The sequence below is a fragment of the Columba livia genome, chromosome 11, assembly GCF_036013475.1.
Source record: "Columba livia isolate bColLiv1 breed racing homer chromosome 11, bColLiv1.pat.W.v2, whole genome shotgun sequence".
Taxonomy (NCBI): Eukaryota; Metazoa; Chordata; class Aves; order Columbiformes; family Columbidae; genus Columba; species Columba livia.
The window spans coordinates 16,214,524-16,233,774 of NC_088612.1; the positions used below are offsets into that span (position 1 = coordinate 16,214,524).

At 37.2% G+C, this 19,251-nt stretch overlaps 1 protein-coding gene across 11 annotated transcripts in view; it reads right to left on the bottom strand.

Moving 5' to 3' along the window:
• The window catches only part of OTUD7A (OTU deubiquitinase 7A), a 169,855-nt gene that overhangs the window by 138,929 nt on the left and 11,675 nt on the right, over positions 1 to 19,251 (bottom strand). Inside the window, exon 1 of one of the 11 annotated variants that reach the window (XM_005511116.3) lies at positions 10,674 to 11,128. The exons of the other annotated variants lie outside the window; for them this stretch is intronic. The gene's annotated coding sequence lies outside the window, so the exon portion shown is untranslated. Of the gene's footprint in view, positions 1 to 10,673; positions 11,129 to 19,251 lie in introns of those variants that run through there. 11 annotated transcript variants of the gene reach the window in all.

Sequence of the window (19,251 nt, forward strand, 5' to 3'; positions counted from 1 at the left end):
ACACCAGTATTTAGTTCCTGTCAGCTCCTTGATTACAATTCTATGCTTTACTAAACAACATCTTCCCCTTTGATTCAGCACAGGGCTATTACTGGCCTCTGGAGAGGAAAGGAAGGATTTAAGGACAGAAACAGCAAGCAGGAAGTTCTTTATATCAAAGGAGGCAAAACTGTTTTTCTAAAAACACTGACGCATCTCAAAACACAAAAGAGCAGGATGCTTTCTAATGCCAGTCTTTACTGTAAGGTTTAGTCACGGCTAAAAAATTAACTGCTCATCTATCTAGTTCTCTGTTTGAGTTCAGAAACTGGACAGTAAGTGGGAAAATCCTTAGTCTTTATTGTTTTTCCTATATTTCTCAGTCTTTATCCTTTCTCCTGAAGCAGTAAACAGGCTATATGCTGACTAAAAGCAATCCCAGAGTACATTGGAACTAAAGATTCTACAGCCCTAGCTGTAAACCCTAGCTCAGGCTGGTTTCCCACACTGTCCAATACAGCCACAGCCAGCAGAACTCAGCCTCCATGTATAGACTGTGAAAAGAGGGCGGCTTTTGCCAACAGAATTTACTGGAAGTGTTACCTAGACAAAAGTCTCAGAAAAAAAATTCAGCTTTGGCTGACACTACAGGAAACCTAATTAAATAGTTGATTTTTTTTTCTCTCTCTAGGCAAAGAGCTTAGTTAGGTTTGTTGATAGGCTGTTTAATGATAATACCATAGAACTCATCTAGTTTCCTTATATCCATAATGCAGACATTCTTAACTAAGAGCACTAGATGGTCTGTGAATCTGAGATAAGATGTTATCCTGTAAAGCCTCTGAAGAAATTACTTTTCAATAGTTACCCATTTACCCAGCTGCTTTTGGATTGTTGCTTTTTCAATTTGAAGGGAGCACAGAGTACACTGTACAGCCTCAATTTACCCTAGGACACTTAGCTATGACTCATCCCAGTACTTTTGCTGCACTTACTTGTGAGCAAACAAGTACTCCCTGGCCAGATGGGTAGATGCCACATGTCAGTCCAGGATTTAGTGACAGGAGGAAAAACTTGCATGCAGCAGTTTAAGCATTTGCAATGCATGGGACTTTTTCCAAGCAGATATTCAGTAGGCTTGGTGCTTCTTGGAGCCACTGCTCTCAAAGCCATAGGCCTTACTTGCACGTGGTGTTTCCTCCCCCAGTATCATGCAAGGATGCTATTTTCTGACACACATATGCAGCAGTGCATAGCTGTGATCAGCTCTGCTCCTGGACGTGCATTCTGGACAATAGTGGCAGGAAGGAAGAGAGCACTTCAGTGCTCTACACTGATTCATTAGAAAAGTGCTTCTCCATGATACTGGATTCTGCAGTTGAATATCCTTAAAATTGGTTTGGGTAGCACCATTTTTTTGGGGAGGGGGCATGTGTGTTTTTGTTTGTGCGTTTTTGTTTGGTTTATTTTGTTTTGTTTGTTGGGGTTTTTTCCATATTAAATACTACAACCCAAAATAAAACAAGACTAAGCCAACTTGCTCTGTCAGCGTCTAGGGTGGACACAGTCCCCAGTGCTGTACTTCATGCTGTGTGATTGTCTGCCTTATCTCCAGACTACCCTGGACGTAAGCCAAAAGTTATTTTTGTTGCTCACTCCATTATTTTCTTCAGTCTATGACAAAATATGAAGATGAGACTCATTTTCACCAATTTTAAATACAGAGAGATTACTATCAGCAAATACTAAACATTTCACATTACAAATACACTGGTTTGTCCCTGTTTTCTCAGATATACCAATGCTTTTACCTACCACTAGAGCAGCCTGCACGATATCCTGCTATCTTGATGCAAAGCACACTACGAACTCCGCCGTGAGGAACGGCATTTAGTTCATGCTGGCTGTCGGAGGGGGCTGCAGTTCTGAGCCCATTGCAGGACGGTCGGGCTAAGGTTATGCCTCTCAGTTTTATTGGGGAGAGGCTGCAGCTTCCACATGGTGCCCTTGCAGGTTTCTACAGTGACTCCATGAAAGACAAATCACTACTGTTTAAAAGGTTTCACTCCGGATCCTAAAATTCTATTGCCTTAGAGATACAAACAAATCTCAGAACACGTACAGCACAACACTAAGCCACAATGCTACACGTCTATTCCAAACATATCACTCTCATGTACACAGATCTGGAGATGTAGGTCATAGCTGTCCACAGGGACACAATTATTTTCCAAGATCATTATTCTGCTACAGTTAACATACAAAAGAATAGAATTAAATCAACCTGCTGTATAGTTTGCCTTTCCTGAACTTGGCTTTTCTGGTTCTAGGATTCCTACCATTACTCCTCTGAGAATTACAAGCACATTGGTCGTAGCCTAAAGAGCAACAGACACATGGCACAGGAGAAACAACCACACTTTATACATTTTTTTTCTAGCAGATGGATCAGAGGCCCTCTTGCCTTGCTTTAAAACAAAGGGAAATAAAACAGAGGGGCTTACAACTAGTTCTTAAATCAAAATGCCCCTTTCTTATCAAGTGGAAAGCCTGCAGGAAGACTGACATCAGCCCATGAGATACAGTCATTACACACCACTACCTTCAACAAAAGTTTTATTTTTGAACCAGCATACAAGACTTTAAGGCTTTCTTGTAAAGAAAGAAAAAACAACGTGTACAATTATGATGTTCTCTAATTTTCACAGAAATCTATAGAAAGTGTTCCATTGGCCTTAAGGCCTTAGAAATTGGACCCATAATAAGAGGTGCCCTTCTCACTTTACTCCAAATTCCCTCAAATGGCCTAATTAAACATATGCAGCACGTGTCATGAGGTCTGTCTCTTTGACTGTTGCACCTCAGAGGTGAAAAAGAAAGCATGAGCATCAAGGCCTACAGAAGGAATACAAGCAATCTGTTCCATAGAGCTGACGCACTGAACAGAAACATCCTATAGTTCATCACTTTGATGCTGACAATTAAGTGTAAATTGCTTCTTACTAAACAAGAATCTCTTAAGGCTACTAAGGTTAAGATCACCAGAATATTAAAAAAAAAAATAAATAATAAATATATATATATTTCAATCAATTTTGCCTATATTCTTATGTTTATAGCAGTAGCAATGAAATACCATTCATGTATATTTAACATGTTTAAAACAGCTATTTCCCTAAATAAGAGAAAGTTATTTGGCTTGGTTGAACCATCCCTGTTAAAATGACAGAACTTAACCCTTCCAACTCAAACACTCCTTAGAGTTGACTCACATTAATTCTCCATCCTCCTCCTGCCTCTAAAAAAGCATTCCAAAAAATCATACTAATTTCCCTCTGAGTTTATAAATGTTATAATATCAAAGGTGAATGTGCACTTTCCTCCTATCTTTTTCTCTTTTTTTATTACCAGCCATGTGCTGGTAATAGCTAAAAAAAAAAAATCTGTATTTGACCATACTACTTTTAGCCTGTGGTAAGGTAAAGATGCTCCTAGGCACCTCTCAGGCCTCCACTACGGAATAACAGCCATTCAGTAATGCAAAAACTGATGGCAGATTAAAATCTCCCTTTGATATTTTTACATGAGCTCTTGATCTGAATTTCCTTAAGAAGAGGAGACATATCTTACTAGAAGAAGTATCGCACAGCTTCAATAAGCATTGGCCCTTCTAGCAGCAGGTTCACAACTGTTTTGCCAAAAACTATGTTCCTCTAAGACACTAAAATTAAAACCTAACTGGACATACGGATAACTGCTTCTGTCATCCTTAGTCCATTTTACACATGCCAACTCATAGATAGTGTTCTAGAAATCACAGAAGAATGTAGGTTGGAAGAAGGGTTGCTAGTCCAGCTTGCTCATCAAAGCAGGTCTAATTTTGAAGTTACCACAATATAGCTTTATCTTATAATAAGGTGGCCAGACATCTTAAGGCCACTGAAGCATGTGCTTACATCCACGCTTTTCACATCTTATGCAAAACCACAAAGTGAGATGTTTACATTGGCAGTAATTCCTGTGGAAGTTTATAAGGTAACGTCATAGGTGGAGAAAGGGCTTATATACTTCTCTGAGCTTATAATATTCCAAATCAAAAGCATTCCCTGATGACAGCTGTGGGTTCTGGCTTGAAACCATCTCAGTCTCCAGTCAATACTATGAGTTGAAATTATGCTTATGGATGTACCATTGACTTAGGGCATTTTAGCCTTGGTTGTGTCAGAAGATACACTTTGTTTTTCTCAGCTGAAAATGCTCAAAATCAGTCTAGCTGATAGAAAACCCCAAATGCTTGATTTTACCTTTATCCTTTGCCTCTTGGCAAAATGTTACAGCGAAGTAAATTAGTAGAATAGAAAATTGCTAAAAGGTCTTTGAGTTGTTTCTTTGAAACCGGATGGCCATGAGAACCCTTACAAATGAAATTATACTAACTTTCAGGAATGTCACAATCAAGATAGAATAAAAAACAGGTATTATTTACAAAAAGAGGAGTAGCTTATGATTGATAGGCATCCAAGGGAATGCCCTCTCAAACAAAAGAAGTTTAAGGAGTATATTCTTCTGGAAGGGAAATACAGCTACAAGCTTTCCCTGTCCTGAAGATAAATGCAGTATTAAATCATCAAAAGTTTTTCCAAAACTACATTTAAAATTTATTTAGTGGGTAAAGCTTAATTGACCCAACTTAGTTCTCTGCAATTCAATGATACTGAGAACAGAAGACTGGAATGGCTGTAAAACACCAGACTGTAAAGGTCAAAACAGCACATTTCACTATCAGTTTTCATTGGCATTATATAACTTCTCTGAAATTCTACTCTCAAAGCAAAATGACTACAACGGTGTTGTATGAAGTGTTCCCCCTCCTTCTCTGACAATTACTAAAAGAGCAAGGGAGAAATCAGACTTGCACGGAATTAATTCTTACTCATTATTGAAGGTTTTTAAGAGTCAATGAAACAGTATTCACCTATTACAGCTCATCACCTCAGAGAATGTAATCTCCTGGGTATGGCAACTGCACTGTTTCTCAAAAACCTCCCTCTGCACTCACAGAGATCATCACTGCTAACTCCATCTCACAAATTTTATAAGCCATCATTCAAAGCAAAGCATTAGGAAGCAATAATATTTTAGAGCAACCTGTTTTCTACTATCCACACTACATTTCTCTATGTAACATGAATTTACCTTTCTGAGTGAGAAAGACTGAACTTTCATTAGTCAAATAACCTACCCCACAATTTTCAAACCAAATAGAATTGTCAGCTAGTTTTGGACTACATATGTACTTGGGAAGATAAAACAGATGCACTAATTATTTCTATCAGATCCTCTGTAAGCTTTCTATAGACACCCATTCTCCGTATCTCATACCCATAAACCAGAAGCCGTGCAATATCCCTTCAGGGAGTTTGTTCTCTGCAGTGAATCATAAAGGAGTAAAATTTAGATAATAGCTCTTTTCATCACTATTTTGACCTGAAATAGATCCTAATAATGAATTTATTTCAGCAATTTATGTTATTTTTGTATTTTTAGATGCAACTTCCTAGTGAGATATTCAAATTGTGCCAAGATAAACATTTACTTCAGCAGAGCTAATGAGGTTTCAGTTTACAAGCAGATAATCAGACCCGTATATATGATCAGTTTGGATTGCTTCAGACACATTCTGTTCCATAGCAAACCAACAACTGGATATTCATCTGTGGGGAGAATCCTGTGTTATCTTTAAGGATGGTTCAGCTGAAAACACTACAAGGGAACCTATTATTATTGTAGCAAATAAGAAACCAAAGAGCCACTGGTGTTGAACAGAAATATTTTTAAAAGGTACATGGCTTTTGACTATTTTCACAATGAGGGATCATGATTGCTGCGTTTTGTAGAACCAAAAGATTACAGCCAGTGTTGGTTAGAACGAAGGATGCCAACAGATGCCAAATATGTGTGACATTTGAGGCCACAAACACCCTTACCAGACATAAGTTTTACTGCAGGCCTCCACATCTCTTGATACTTCAACAGACCTGCTCTGCTTCACATGCACAGAACTACATGAAGTAAAATAAAGACTTGATCTGCTTTCCTTGGAAACAGGTGAGCTCTGTTACCCAGATATTTATCATTATCTTTTTTAACTGTATTTCATCCTCAAGAAGAAGAGTTTTAAAGAATTTACAATACAGATCTTAACTGGATACTATGCCATCTTCTTAAGCATGATTTGCAAGAGAACATCAAACAACTGGCTAGAGCAACTGCATTGAAGAAAAGAAAATGAAAGAGAAATCTTTATCCAAAGGAAGTTTCTAAAATGATATTTTCTGTACTCCACATGAGAAACTTGTGTTACAACTTACAAGGACAGGCTAAAGTGTCATCTGAACTTTAACTCAATCTAACACAATTCATTATAGACCTTTTTATTTATTTTTATTTTTATAAAGTAGCCTGCAACAGCAAAAAGTTAGCAGAAGTTTTAGAAGCAATTATTGCAACATTTGGGGTGAAAAATTAAAATCGCATCTCTCAATTAAAAAGAAAGTTCACAGAATTTTTTGTAGTCTTACTTCACATGCACACACATAATTATAGTTCTAATATTTTCTAATAGAAATGTTAATTAATGGATAGTTGCTTATTTAAAAGTATGACCAGAGAGTTCATCTCACGCCTGCAGAAATCTCAACTATAGCACTTAATCTTCTTGTATAAATACCAGTCATACTTCTCCCATAAGAATTTTTTCGTAAGCACTTAAAATTGTATCATACTATTTAAATCAGAAGCATAAAAATGTGATATAAAATGTAAAACAGCATTAGGAAGTGGCTGGAGAACAGTTGCTTTGCTCTGTATCTTATACCTTCAAAACAGAAATCTAAAGCAGAGAAAGACTTATAATAGCAGTTAATGAATATATAAGTAGGCTGCAATTAATTCAGCAGATATGTTCCTTTTTTAAACTTTCCTTCTGTATTATAGTCTTCCTTTTTATCTCATTTTGCTCAGTCCAACTCTTCTGACAGCTATCAACAGCAATAGCTAAAAATACCACAGGTTTTCCTACAGAAAACCCTACCAATACTGACTGCTAAATCCAGTAGTGCATTTCAATTTGATGACTCATATCTCTTATTTCATTTTAATCTCCCTTCCTTTCATGTTGAGGACCTGAAGTTTTACAGTTTCCTTACAGCGTGTTCCTTTGCCTTCTCTCATATACCTAAAACTAAGTAGGACAAAAAGGAAAAGCCTACAGTGGCTGTCACTAGCACAGTTGTGCTGTTTTGGTAGCAGGCTTTAGCAATTTACAGTCTCTCTAAAGCCTAAACAAAAGGAGCAGAGACAGGAAGAAGAATTCTTAGTAATGTCACTCTGCTTGCCACAGAGTAGTAAGGTTTAAGAAGGAAGTATCCGTTTTCTCTTTCCTCTTCCTTCCCTAGAATGCTCAAGCCTGTAGAAACTAGAAGAACAGCCACATCATGATTTTAAGCTGTGCATTAAACAGAACCAAAATAGATGTTCAAATATAAGACTTAAGTGTTTGTTATGGTGGGTTTTTACTGTTCTGCTCAAACAGAATGACTACACTTACATGTGGCTATGATTAAGGTTGCGCTGTCACTTGTTATTTAAGATAACCAGTTTGGTTTTTGATTAGTCATTGCAAGGTCAGACCAGTCCATCTTCTCATGTGTTTTGGTAGAGACTGGGACTCAACTTGGACAGATAAAAGATATTTCTATCATACATTTCCGTTAAACATCTGCAGCTGCTTCTGACTCAGATTTGGTTTAGATACGTAAGCATAGGCATATGAAACTCCAGCATACAGGCAGGCCCTCAAAACATCTAGTCTTCTTTAAAAAACAAAACAAACCAGAAAGTTCCTAGAAAGTTTGGTACTCCTTTCAGGACTAGTAGTGCTAAATCAATGACCATGTACAGTTACAGTTATAAGAGATGGTGGGATCAAAATATTTACCCTCATGCTGGTTGGCGTTCTTCGACATTTGTGGACTTATACCTACAAATATGCAAGTCCACAGTTGTAACATGAACCCAGTTCTCATTCATCCAAATAAATGTGAGAGGGGAAAACTGAGTATATGATCTACTAGCATATGGTATGTGTTTTCCAAAAGCAAACCAAAGCTAGTTGCTCAAGGCACTCTGACATTATGAATATAGTATACTCCCTATTCTAAGTCCTTAACTTAATGATCTATATCATACAGCTGCCTACAGTCACCAGGCCATCAGTGAATTTGAGAGATAAGAGCAGCATTTCTTCACAGAAAGTTTGAGGTTTTGATTTTGCAAAAGTTTATTTAAAATATAATTAGCTTCTGACAGTCACATTAATTCCAGATTTGTTTTTTCCTATGTTGCAATGAAAAACAGCTTAAACTCTGAAAATGTCAGTTAACTGTCAAGCTATTATATATTTAACTACCACACTGCACTTAGGAGGAAACGACATTTGAATAAACAGATGGTGTTGCTATGGGGTTATCATCATTAGTAGAAGCTGTAGAAGCACACATTTGACTCTGGAAATGGCAGATATGAAGGACAAGAAAACAATGTGTTATATTGGGCATCTCCAGCAGCAAAACCATGATTATACTAAATTTTTGTTTCATTCTTCCGCTTAATAACATAGTTTTACTGTCAGGGTTGCTTGAATTCCTGAGAACTAAATAAGAACTGAATTTTGCTAGCTAATTCTCAATTAATTTCAGGAGTATTTACTTGCATTCCTGTCTCCTTTGCTCCCTCCTCTGAAATCCCTGGAAAAGTTAATGTGTAATTTTGGTTACTTCATCCAATCATTGATGTAGCTGGGAGTCTATCGAGAATAGATTGTCATGCTGTTTTAGGAACATGATCACCAGTAGGCAGCTAACATATTTAGTCAATGTTATTTAAACAGCTAGTGTGGAATAATAATAATTTTAAGAGCTATGAAAATAAAGAACTAGAGTATTCCAATTCATCCAAAGAAATGCAAATAGAAGGACTGTAAAGATTTTCATAATATGCGTCATTACTTGTATTAGGAGTTGAACTTCACTGAAAATGGACATCACACTAGGAGAGAGGCACTGTCTTATTTAAAAGAATTGCTTTAAAAATGCAACCTCTAGAAATTTTCCAAACTATGACATAATTTTCATCTGCTTAAGCACTGAAGAAAATAGCATTTCAAATTAGTACCAAGAGGGAATGAAACGGTAATCATGGACAATTTTTCATCAGCTGGTTTTGTAAGTGAATAATAATTCAAGAACGCTGGATATAATTTTGACACTATACTTGTGGATTACTTTGAGATTTAAAAAGTGACTGGTTAGATTTCATTTTGACCTGCTTGTAATTTAGTTATGTACATATAGAAAAATAACAACCATTAACCAATCAGTTCAGCAACACTGAGAAGAGCATTTCCACGAAAGTAATTCTGATATGCAGCAGGGACTGTGATTATTACTTCAGAATTCCTCTGTGTACTAATACAAGGATGAACCTGCAGGAAAAACCTTAAGCTTTCTTGAAAACCTTACCACTAATATGCTGCTGCACTACAAAATCTAGCAAAGTCATATCAGTTGCTGGCAAAGATTAAAATATGGCAAACCGGAAAATCCCTTTACTTACATAATGGTCTAATAATAGTTCAGTGTCAGAATCTTACTGAACTTTTAAACAAATGATAGCATTTTATGTATAGCCATCTTCAGGGCAGTGGGAGTATGGAGGTACTGAGCAAAATGAGGGCACAAAAGAAAAACAGTAACATGTTAAACTGAACAAAAACCAGACCATAAAAATATCAGTGAGAACCATTTTTCAGGTGTAATACAGTAAAATAAGAATGTGAAAGATCATGTATTACAGTGGACAGAAGTAAATATGCTTATTTTGTTAACAACAAAATTATACAGTAAGGACACTTACCTACCTTTTTATAGACACCACACAAATCACTCTTCAAAGAACTTAAATTCTGAGGGGTTTTTTCTGCTGTTGTAACAGTCCTGGTTTTGATCTGGATCATAATAAAACATTCCAATTCACAAATAAAAAGGACTTTGCACAGTCCTTAGCCTTACACATCTCAGGTCCCTGAGAACAAATCCCCAAACCAAGTTGCTGGGCAAATTTGTTTCCATATCTTCTTTCACGTTGTTCTGTAGAATTATGAGCACCCCCATGCCCTCCTTCCTTCAAAGTGGGATGTAACTGCATTTTATTTGCAGTATACCTGGCAGTGATGATAAAGCTTTCATACTCTACTGATAATGAAAAAGTGCAGTATAGATAGCTGCATTTAAGTAGAACCTTCTTGCCACGTACAAAGCCAGTATTCTCTACGCAGAAGTACTATTATAGCATCTTTTAAAGCCATTGCTATTTACAATGGGGACCAAGTAGCACAATCATTAATTTCATTTATATCATTGTGCCTAGCATGCAGATATCTTTCCAACACACCCCAGATCATTACCTCTAACCAGAGATTAGAACCCCTGACATTTTACCCCCCAAAATAAGCATGCAAAGTTTCAGTCTACCTGCAAAAACAAAGCCATCCAGGAAATTATAAACAATCTGAATTACACGTTAGATCTGCAATAATGAGTTGTAAATAAGATATTGTCATGATTATAAACTACCTCAGAGCATTCAGCCAGGAGTTGGTTTGTGAACAGTTTTTATAATTCTTTCAGCAATGAAGAAGCAGCACCCCAGGAAAAGAAGTTTAACTTCACAAGCCAAGATAATGAATGCATACAAATTGAGATTCCTCCCCACTCCTCTCAGAGGCAACACTTCCTGCTCTCACAATTTTATCATGACTCACACTATTTTTAGTGCTTTTCTTAGAGTCTCTGCTGCTGGAATCATGCCTGAGAGTCTTAGCATTAATTTTAAGAGATTTCCACTCCCCTGCATCCTGAGAAAAGCTTGAAAATGTGAAACCAGTGCAGCCTACAGGCTAAAAAAACTAGAATGAACACAAAAAAAAATTCAAGGTGGGTTTCATTTTATTTGAAAAAAACCTCATGATTTCTAAGCTGATTCCTTGAGTAGCAGAAGCGAGATAATGCATCAGCTCCTCACAGCTGCGTGTCTGCTGGAATCTCTCCAGAGCAAATGTAAGGCACATCAGCAGTTTTCCATGGAAAAAAATATGCAATGCCATTTTAACTGCTCTTTCTATGCAGTAGATATTCTTACTCTTCAGAATACTAATCCATCTTCTCTTAAAAGTCATAATTTTAAAGAGAATACTTGACCTTTTGAACTAAGAATTATTTCATGCACACACTATTTCTTGTTTACAACAAGATAATTTTCTTTCTCTTCTCTGAAAAGCTAACTCTTCTGCAACTAAGAGCATCTTCCAGGAGCAGATAAAACTAAGAGTTAGATTACCTGCAAGAAAGGTGTAATTAACATGTTAAGAAGGAACATAAAATCAGGCTTCCTTAGGGGAAAGATGATGCTTTTACATTTGCCTTAATATAGCTGCTTGCTTTTAATTATATGTGCAGTTGGAATTTAAAAGTGAACGTTAAATAGTTTATCTGCTTTTATTTTATTATTGTGCAGTTTTTAAAAGCTACCACTAGATGGTGCAACATCTTCAGTAATTCATAAATCTACAGCACTTCCGTGTGCATCTTCCTTCCCCAACCCCAAAAGCAAAAGCAGGAGACACCACACAACTGCAAAGCAAAGTTATCTTCTATAATTTCTGTCCATAAGCAGTCAGAACTAGCTTTCCCCTAGACATAATAATTCACTCCCTTCGTCAGCATTTCTTTTAAACAAGAGGGAAAATGAAACTGCTATGACTCTCTATGGCTCTGAGAGCTACAGGAGGAGGGCAGTGATAAACCACTGCAGATCAGGGTATCAGAATGCTGTTCTTGGACTTGAGAAACACAAATTCAGCTCCCTCTTCTGCTGCACAGTCTAACTCAGCAAACCCAACACCAAGTCTCTCAACCTCATTGCACCTCAGCATCTGGAGGTAAAAATTATGGAGCTGTTTATTAGTACTTGCAACCTCAGATGGATGCTGAAAGGACAAATACATTTCAAAATTATGCCATATTCCAGAACTGTAAAGTATTTTAGTATAGGTATGAGAAACATATAATGGCTTGGGCATTCACTTTCCCTTGGCCTATAGTACTTTAAACACATGACTTTTGATTAGTTTTAAAATGAGCTATGTTGACACTCAGAAGTCTCCTACCTGCTACTGCAGAGGATCCAACCCAGTTACTCAGGAAATGCCTCTATTGTAACCTTACCTATTCTTTTAGGGCCTCCTATTTCATCTTCTGAAGCTCTAGATTTTGTAGAAAGCATGATGGGTCAAATGTATTACCATGAATCTAAAATGGTTAGTTATGCCTACCCTGGTAAACAGCATGGCTGGATTTTTATTTTAGTAATTTTATTTAAACATTTATCGAGAGTATCAGCAACCATTTATTACAAATTAAGTTAAACTGATAAATAAAACAAAATGTCTTCTCCAGTTCTAGATGCACAGAAGTTCTGAGCTTACTTTGTTTACAACCAGCAGAACTAGAAGCCTAAAGTCTGTTACTCCAAACCACATTTTTTAACGATCATCAGTAAACAGATTATAACCAAAGTTATGAGTAATGTGCATTTACGCCTATAAGAAAAAGGAAAGTGTTGGACAGATAACATTAGAAAATTACCTTGTCTACATAATTGACTTTTATCAGCTCGTAGACGTCAAACAGCCTGTTCAATTAATCAGGTATGTATGATAACACACGGAAAGCACACCCCTTCATTCCACAGGGAAGAAACCTCCACCCAGCCATAGCTACCCTCCACATGAATATTAGGGGAAAAAAAAGAAATGCTGAGTAGCCCATACACCTATAAAATAGACTATATTCAGACCTATAAAATATAGACCTGTAGAAAATATAGACCTATAAAATAGACAGGAACTGCTACAGGAACTGAGAAATTCCCTATAGCACATGCAACTGGGAGGAAGAACACCAGCTTAGAAAACAGATTTGAAAAAGAAAGGAGACTGTGCCTAATGCATTAACAACTAAGACCTGAAAACCAAGATAAGGGAGAAGACTGTTCCCACTGTGGATGCATCATGGGATAAAATTCCACCAGAAGATGACAGGACCTCCTCTAAGCTAAGCGAAAACTTTGGTGAAAGCATCACCATGGTGCTCACATGGCATAGAAGAGATTCAAGCTTGTGGCTTTCACTACAGGAAAGAACATTTATTGGATACAGACAATACATTCAGCTGTTAAGCCTTTTACTGCTCTTAAAAAAAAAAAAAAAAAAAGGCAAACAAGCAAACCCACCAAAGTAACAAACAAAAAACCCCAACAAAACAAAAAACCAACCAAAAAAACCACCACCAACAACAGGAACAATCATCAAGTCTGTAAATCTTTGCCAGATTGTCAAAGGGAAATGGAACTGGCAACCTTACAAGCTCAGAAATGTACCACAGAATTTATCAGGATCTAAACTGCCCAAAAGGGAAAGCAAGTGTGCCCTTTTCTCCCTGGGCTGCACTAAACAGAAGTGTGTAATAAATATATCAACAATATAAACAACAGACATGAATACAGTTGCAAAAAGAGAGAATCAAAGTCCAACAATAATCCAATAGCTTGATTATTAATGAGGGGAAATGTACAACAATAATAATTCAGTTACAGTCAATTTCTTTTCATATACAATATAAGTCCTTTATAAAATGGAGTAATGCAGCCATATAGTTACTAAATAGCTTCACTGTGTGAAGTTCAGAAATAGTGATGTAGCCTTTTTCAGTTGGTACTATTCCTATAGAAAGTAGAAGAGAATCTCCTTTTCATTTAAGGATGACCGGAAAACAATATAAATAAATACTGAGGGCACATCTACACTACAAGGCCCTTTACTAGCACAGCAAGTGATCTACATCACTACTGTTATATAAAAATGGCCTATATCAGTAAATCAGAATAGCTTTTGGCCAACCCATGAACTGACAGGCATCTTATCCCAAAATGAAATATTATGCCATCTCCTTAAGTACCATAAGGAGAGCTGATCTAATCACATACTTCTATGCTGGCAAAATTGGTTTTACACTGGAAGGTTTGCTATGATGGGGTTTTTGTCAGGCCAAGCCTCAACTTACATTCTTGCTATAGTGAATGAAGTGCCACCTTCAGTGTCTTTATCCCACAGTACTGCTAGAGCACCTACCTAGCTCACTACATCTCACTTCCTCTGAAACGGAGGATGAAGCCATTTTAGCAAGATCTGTCCTTTGTAAGATGGTAGATACTATTAACATCTAAACTGGATGAGAATCCTGTCCTACCTTCCTGCCTTTTCCTTTCCTAACAAAGCTCCTGCCACTTGGTTGCAGGTTTGGCCTCCATCCTCTTTGTTCAAATGCTGCTTCACACACGGCAATATAGTCCTACTGCAGACAGGGCCACTACAGAGTAGGGGACCAGCTGAAGAGAAGCAAGGCACAGCGGACTCCAGACCACTCTGAATCCCGGCCTCGGATAACCCCTACAGCTGCTGTGGGAAAATGGTCTTTGTTGCCCCAGGAGCATGACTGCTGGCAGTTCTCTTTTGAGGCCAGACTGTCGCTTTCAAGTTCAGCCTCCAGTTGACAGAACTTTAGCTTGAGTGCCCCACCGCAAGCAGGATGACACGGCCACTCTGGACAGCAGGAGAGATCCAGGTGTGAACCAGTCTTGCAACCTAAGAGAAGCTGTATCAGAAAGCATTTCACAACCTGCACCCCAGGTCAGCCCACAAGAAATCATATACAGTGCATTGGAATAAGTAAAGGAGGCACTTGTTCTTGCTGGACCCACCTCATCCTTGCAGCATACACAAGACAGCAGAAAATATAGTTGTCAGCTTCCTTTCTAGTAAGCCACTTCTGAGAAATCTGCTGGCTGATTAGCAGCTGTCACAAAAGCAAACAAGGAAACTCCAGATGAGAGATGCTGTTTCCATGGAAGTCTATGCTTTGCATAAGACTGAAAAGAGTGGAGTCATAACAGAGACTACAAGGGGTTCTGATGGAGACAGAAAATTTGAAATCCTGTACTGTATATCTAGTGTTCTGATTAAGTTAATAGGTCCTAGTCAGGAAAGATACTGCTGCACATTTTCCAGTAGATCTCTTACATTTGCAGACCTGATCTCTCTGGGTGCCCAAGAATATTCATGAGCCAAAATGCCAATGTAAATTAGGCAGATTATCTTAACGATTAAGGCTTAGGTACTGACATGGCACCTCATACCATAAAAGAGGTTACATAGTGAAAACATTTAACTCAAATAATATTTAACAGAAAGCTCTGTGAGACATGGCAGATCAATTCCACAAAAGGAGTATAAAAATGAAGTATCAAAAAATAAAATGACATTGCTTTTCACCATGGCAGAGTCAGCCACTAAACATGAATCTTACTCTCCGAAGCCCCAGGTTAGCACTCTGAACATCCTTGTCTTCTCTGAGGCTGAAATAGTCTCTTTTCTTTTTGCTTACCTTATGTCTTCATTGTTAGAGAGAGTAATAGAACTGGAAGGAATACTGAAATATACATAGATTGTACGCAAGCTGCACCTTTTCTCAAAATACTGGCTTCCAGATTGGTATTCTGTGAAATCTGTAGGATACCTAATTGAAGGATGGCATGACCAAAATTTACGTCAGTTATTAATTAGGATAGAGCAAGGTCAGACAACATAGCTATAAAAAGAAATCAGAAAATAATTTTCACTATTAACTGAAAAATATACAACTTTCAGACTGTTAGAAGTTCAGACTTCAGCCCAGTATGTGTGCAAACCTGTGTTTTACTAGTCATAAATATGGACTTGTAACTGCTATCTAAACAGACGTCGAAAGAGGCAACTAATTTACCTTATCTCTCACGTAATTTTTTTTCTTTTTTAATCCAAAAGTTTTCTATTTTCTAATAAAAAGCACCACAAAGTATAACAAAAGATGGAAAGAACTGAAGGAAAGTGTAATCTGTCTAAAAAAATAACTTAATTTTAGTTACACTAAAACTTTAAAAGAGAGATTTTCTAAGTGAGTATAGGCATGAACTGAAAGAAAGCATTTCTAGTGCATTACTTTCTGGAGTTCATTTAAATCCTTGTGAGAGAAAGCATGTGGAATGCAGAGAAAAAACAGCCTGTTGGTGCTGTCCCTCCCCTGGCAAAAAAGGCTTATGTAACTCTGACTGCTAGGTCACTGAAATAATATGATACAGATAAGTGAATATATGAAGAATATAGTCTGCAGTTTCTGTCTGATTTCTTCATCAAGTTGAAATTGTGACTCCTTCTCTGGTATGACTGCATTACAGTCATCTTTTCCACTGCTAGCATAGACAAGAGAACACAGAACAAACAGATCTACCCCCTTCCTTTAACCAACAAGTGGGCTTATTTCATCCAGGTAAGTGCTATGTTAAAAGCCACGGCGTTCTTTAGGAAAAAAGAGGCATTAGCTTATTCTTGCATTACTAAGTAGGCACTTACTCAAAAACATTGCATTCACATATTTGAAAAGTACAAAACTCGTTCTGCAGTAATTTATGTTACTGCAAGGTGACAAAAACTAATTAACTTTGTTTACCCATTTCATAGAATGAACTGGAAACCTGCAAGAGAAAACACACCTGGTTTTGCTTGAACCACATGTACAGAGCCAACAAAAGGTTTTTAAATAAAAAGATAAAGTTAGCCAGATGAATTCATTATTTGATTCAAAAAAAGTGCCACACAAAGAAAATAAATCCATACAGAATCTGTAATGTTTCTGAAGAGTTTTGACACAAAGCTTTTCTTCCTTTCCAACCAGCAGTACTGGTCTTGCTGATTATCCTAGTCAGGGATTAATTTTTTTCCCCTTGAAGAAAATAACTTCCTTTTCCTTTTGGTTCCAGTAAGACTAACTCAAACTTAGAAATTACCCCACGCTAAAAGGAAGCTAGAGTCCTGTGTCTCAGTAGGATACAAATTTGGACAGACAGGAGTGCATGTATACAAAAAAAAAAAAAAAAAAAGTAATACCTAGTTGAGGGAGAATATTAAAGGATATACACTGAGAACACTAAAGTTAACAGGCAACATGCTATACATAACTTCAGTGTTAGAGGCAGTGTCTGATTCAAATATTCTTTGACAGATGGACAGGATTTGTTGCCTATGGATGAAAGTTCTCTCTCATAACACTTTTGTATTAATGCTAGTTAACAGCATGTTGGAAACCCCTTACAGGCTACAAAGGAATGGAGGGATTAACTAGATTACATTTATATTAACTAATAAGACACATGCAGCTTTTTCATCATAAAAGAGTATAGTACTATCAACTATCAAATCTGACACTGCTTAGAAGAGGCATATTATATTTAAGTATATTTATATGTACACAATATAAAAGTTATTTAATTGAAGTTCAGAATTAGCAACTGGCAGAATGTCTCACACTCATTATTTGAATCATCTGCTGGAAACAATGGAAGAATTTCAACTACAGTTGAACTCTTCACCTACAATTGAAGAACAGGGCTAGTTGAGGGAATGTAGCCAGCTCCCTGAGCTGTAAATTAGCTTCAGTTTGGCAAGAAAGATGAGTTGACAGTGGAACAGTATTAGAGGCTGATCCTGCAATATATAGTATATTCAACAGAACAAACAAACAAAACAGGACTTGCTTCTTCTCTCTTACATACTTGTAGTTGTACACTGCAAGCAAACACCAATTAATGTTATAAAATACACAGAAACTGTGAAGGGGAAGCTGGACAAGACTACAGAACTAGAAGAGTACTGCGAATTCACTGTGAGTCAAGGAGGATTCCCTCCTCAAAAGCTCAATTGTGTGTTGCATATTGCCCATACTATTTCAATGTTTTTCTGAAATCACTAATGCAAATTTTTCTGATTACTACTAGCCTACAGATTAAGCACTGTCCTTTACGAAAGGACACATGGTTCTCAAGCATCATTACCAGGTGACAGTTTCAAAACTATGAAAATATGACATCTCATAACACACTCTGCTGTGACACTCTGCACACACACATCCAGCCATTTTCTGTGGTCCATTCCTGCACACACCCCCAGCATTCGCAACTCTAAAACCATTATAAATATGGCAATCACAAAGGAGAAAGTACATCACCATCACCTATTATTCTCTGCCAACGCACGGTGAAAAGACACATATCAAAAACTTGTAATTCCTTAGGGGCTGGAGGCATGCACTATCATTTACTTTCTAGCAAAAACCTTTCCATTCAGACACACAAAACCATTTCCAAACCCTGTGTGTGGTTTTGCTGCATTTATATCTTAGACATTAGCAAGCATTTGCTTTAACGTTACATTGGATCACTTCCTCACATTCACGTTACATTGGATCACTTCAAAAAATGTGAGAGTCAGTTCCCACTGACTGATAGAACAGTGTCATTTTAGTTCCTGTTAGAGTCAACTCTGTTTTCAACATGATGAAATAATGGCAAAACTACCCAGAAGCAAAGACCATGGCTTATATCCTCCTGTGTGTGAAAGACAGGTTTTCCTCTTCTTTGGTGAAAAGTTCAGTCTGTGATGTGTATTTTTTTTTATTCAAATGAACGCTACCACAAACACCACATTTACTGATCCAATTTTTTGCTATGTGCTAAATATTCATGCTAGTAAGTACAAATATTTACTGTCTCAGCAGTAAAACCATGAGAATATCGCTAGTCAGACTGATCGTTTCAATTACACTAATACCCTTACAAAAAACAATATAAAGGTGTATTAAAAAAGCAAACCAAAACAAAAAAACCACAACACAACAAACCACCAAACTATTCACTACAGATACCTTCTACTTCCTCTTGTCCATGAAGCTTTAGCAATCATGGCTAGCACTGTGTGCCAAAAGCAGATGGACACTGCTACCAGTATTTTAGCAGTTCTGTCCTTCCATGGCATGGGAGAGGGCATCATGCCATAGCATCAGTCAGTAGTTATACATCAGTGCTACCATCTCACCATTTAAAATACAGAACACTGTAGTCCTTTTTACTGTACTATTTTCAAGCAGTTTCTAGATCACGAACCATAACCTTCCTGAAATAAAGGAGCTAGTACTCTTAAAGAACACATTGTTTCAGTATGTCATC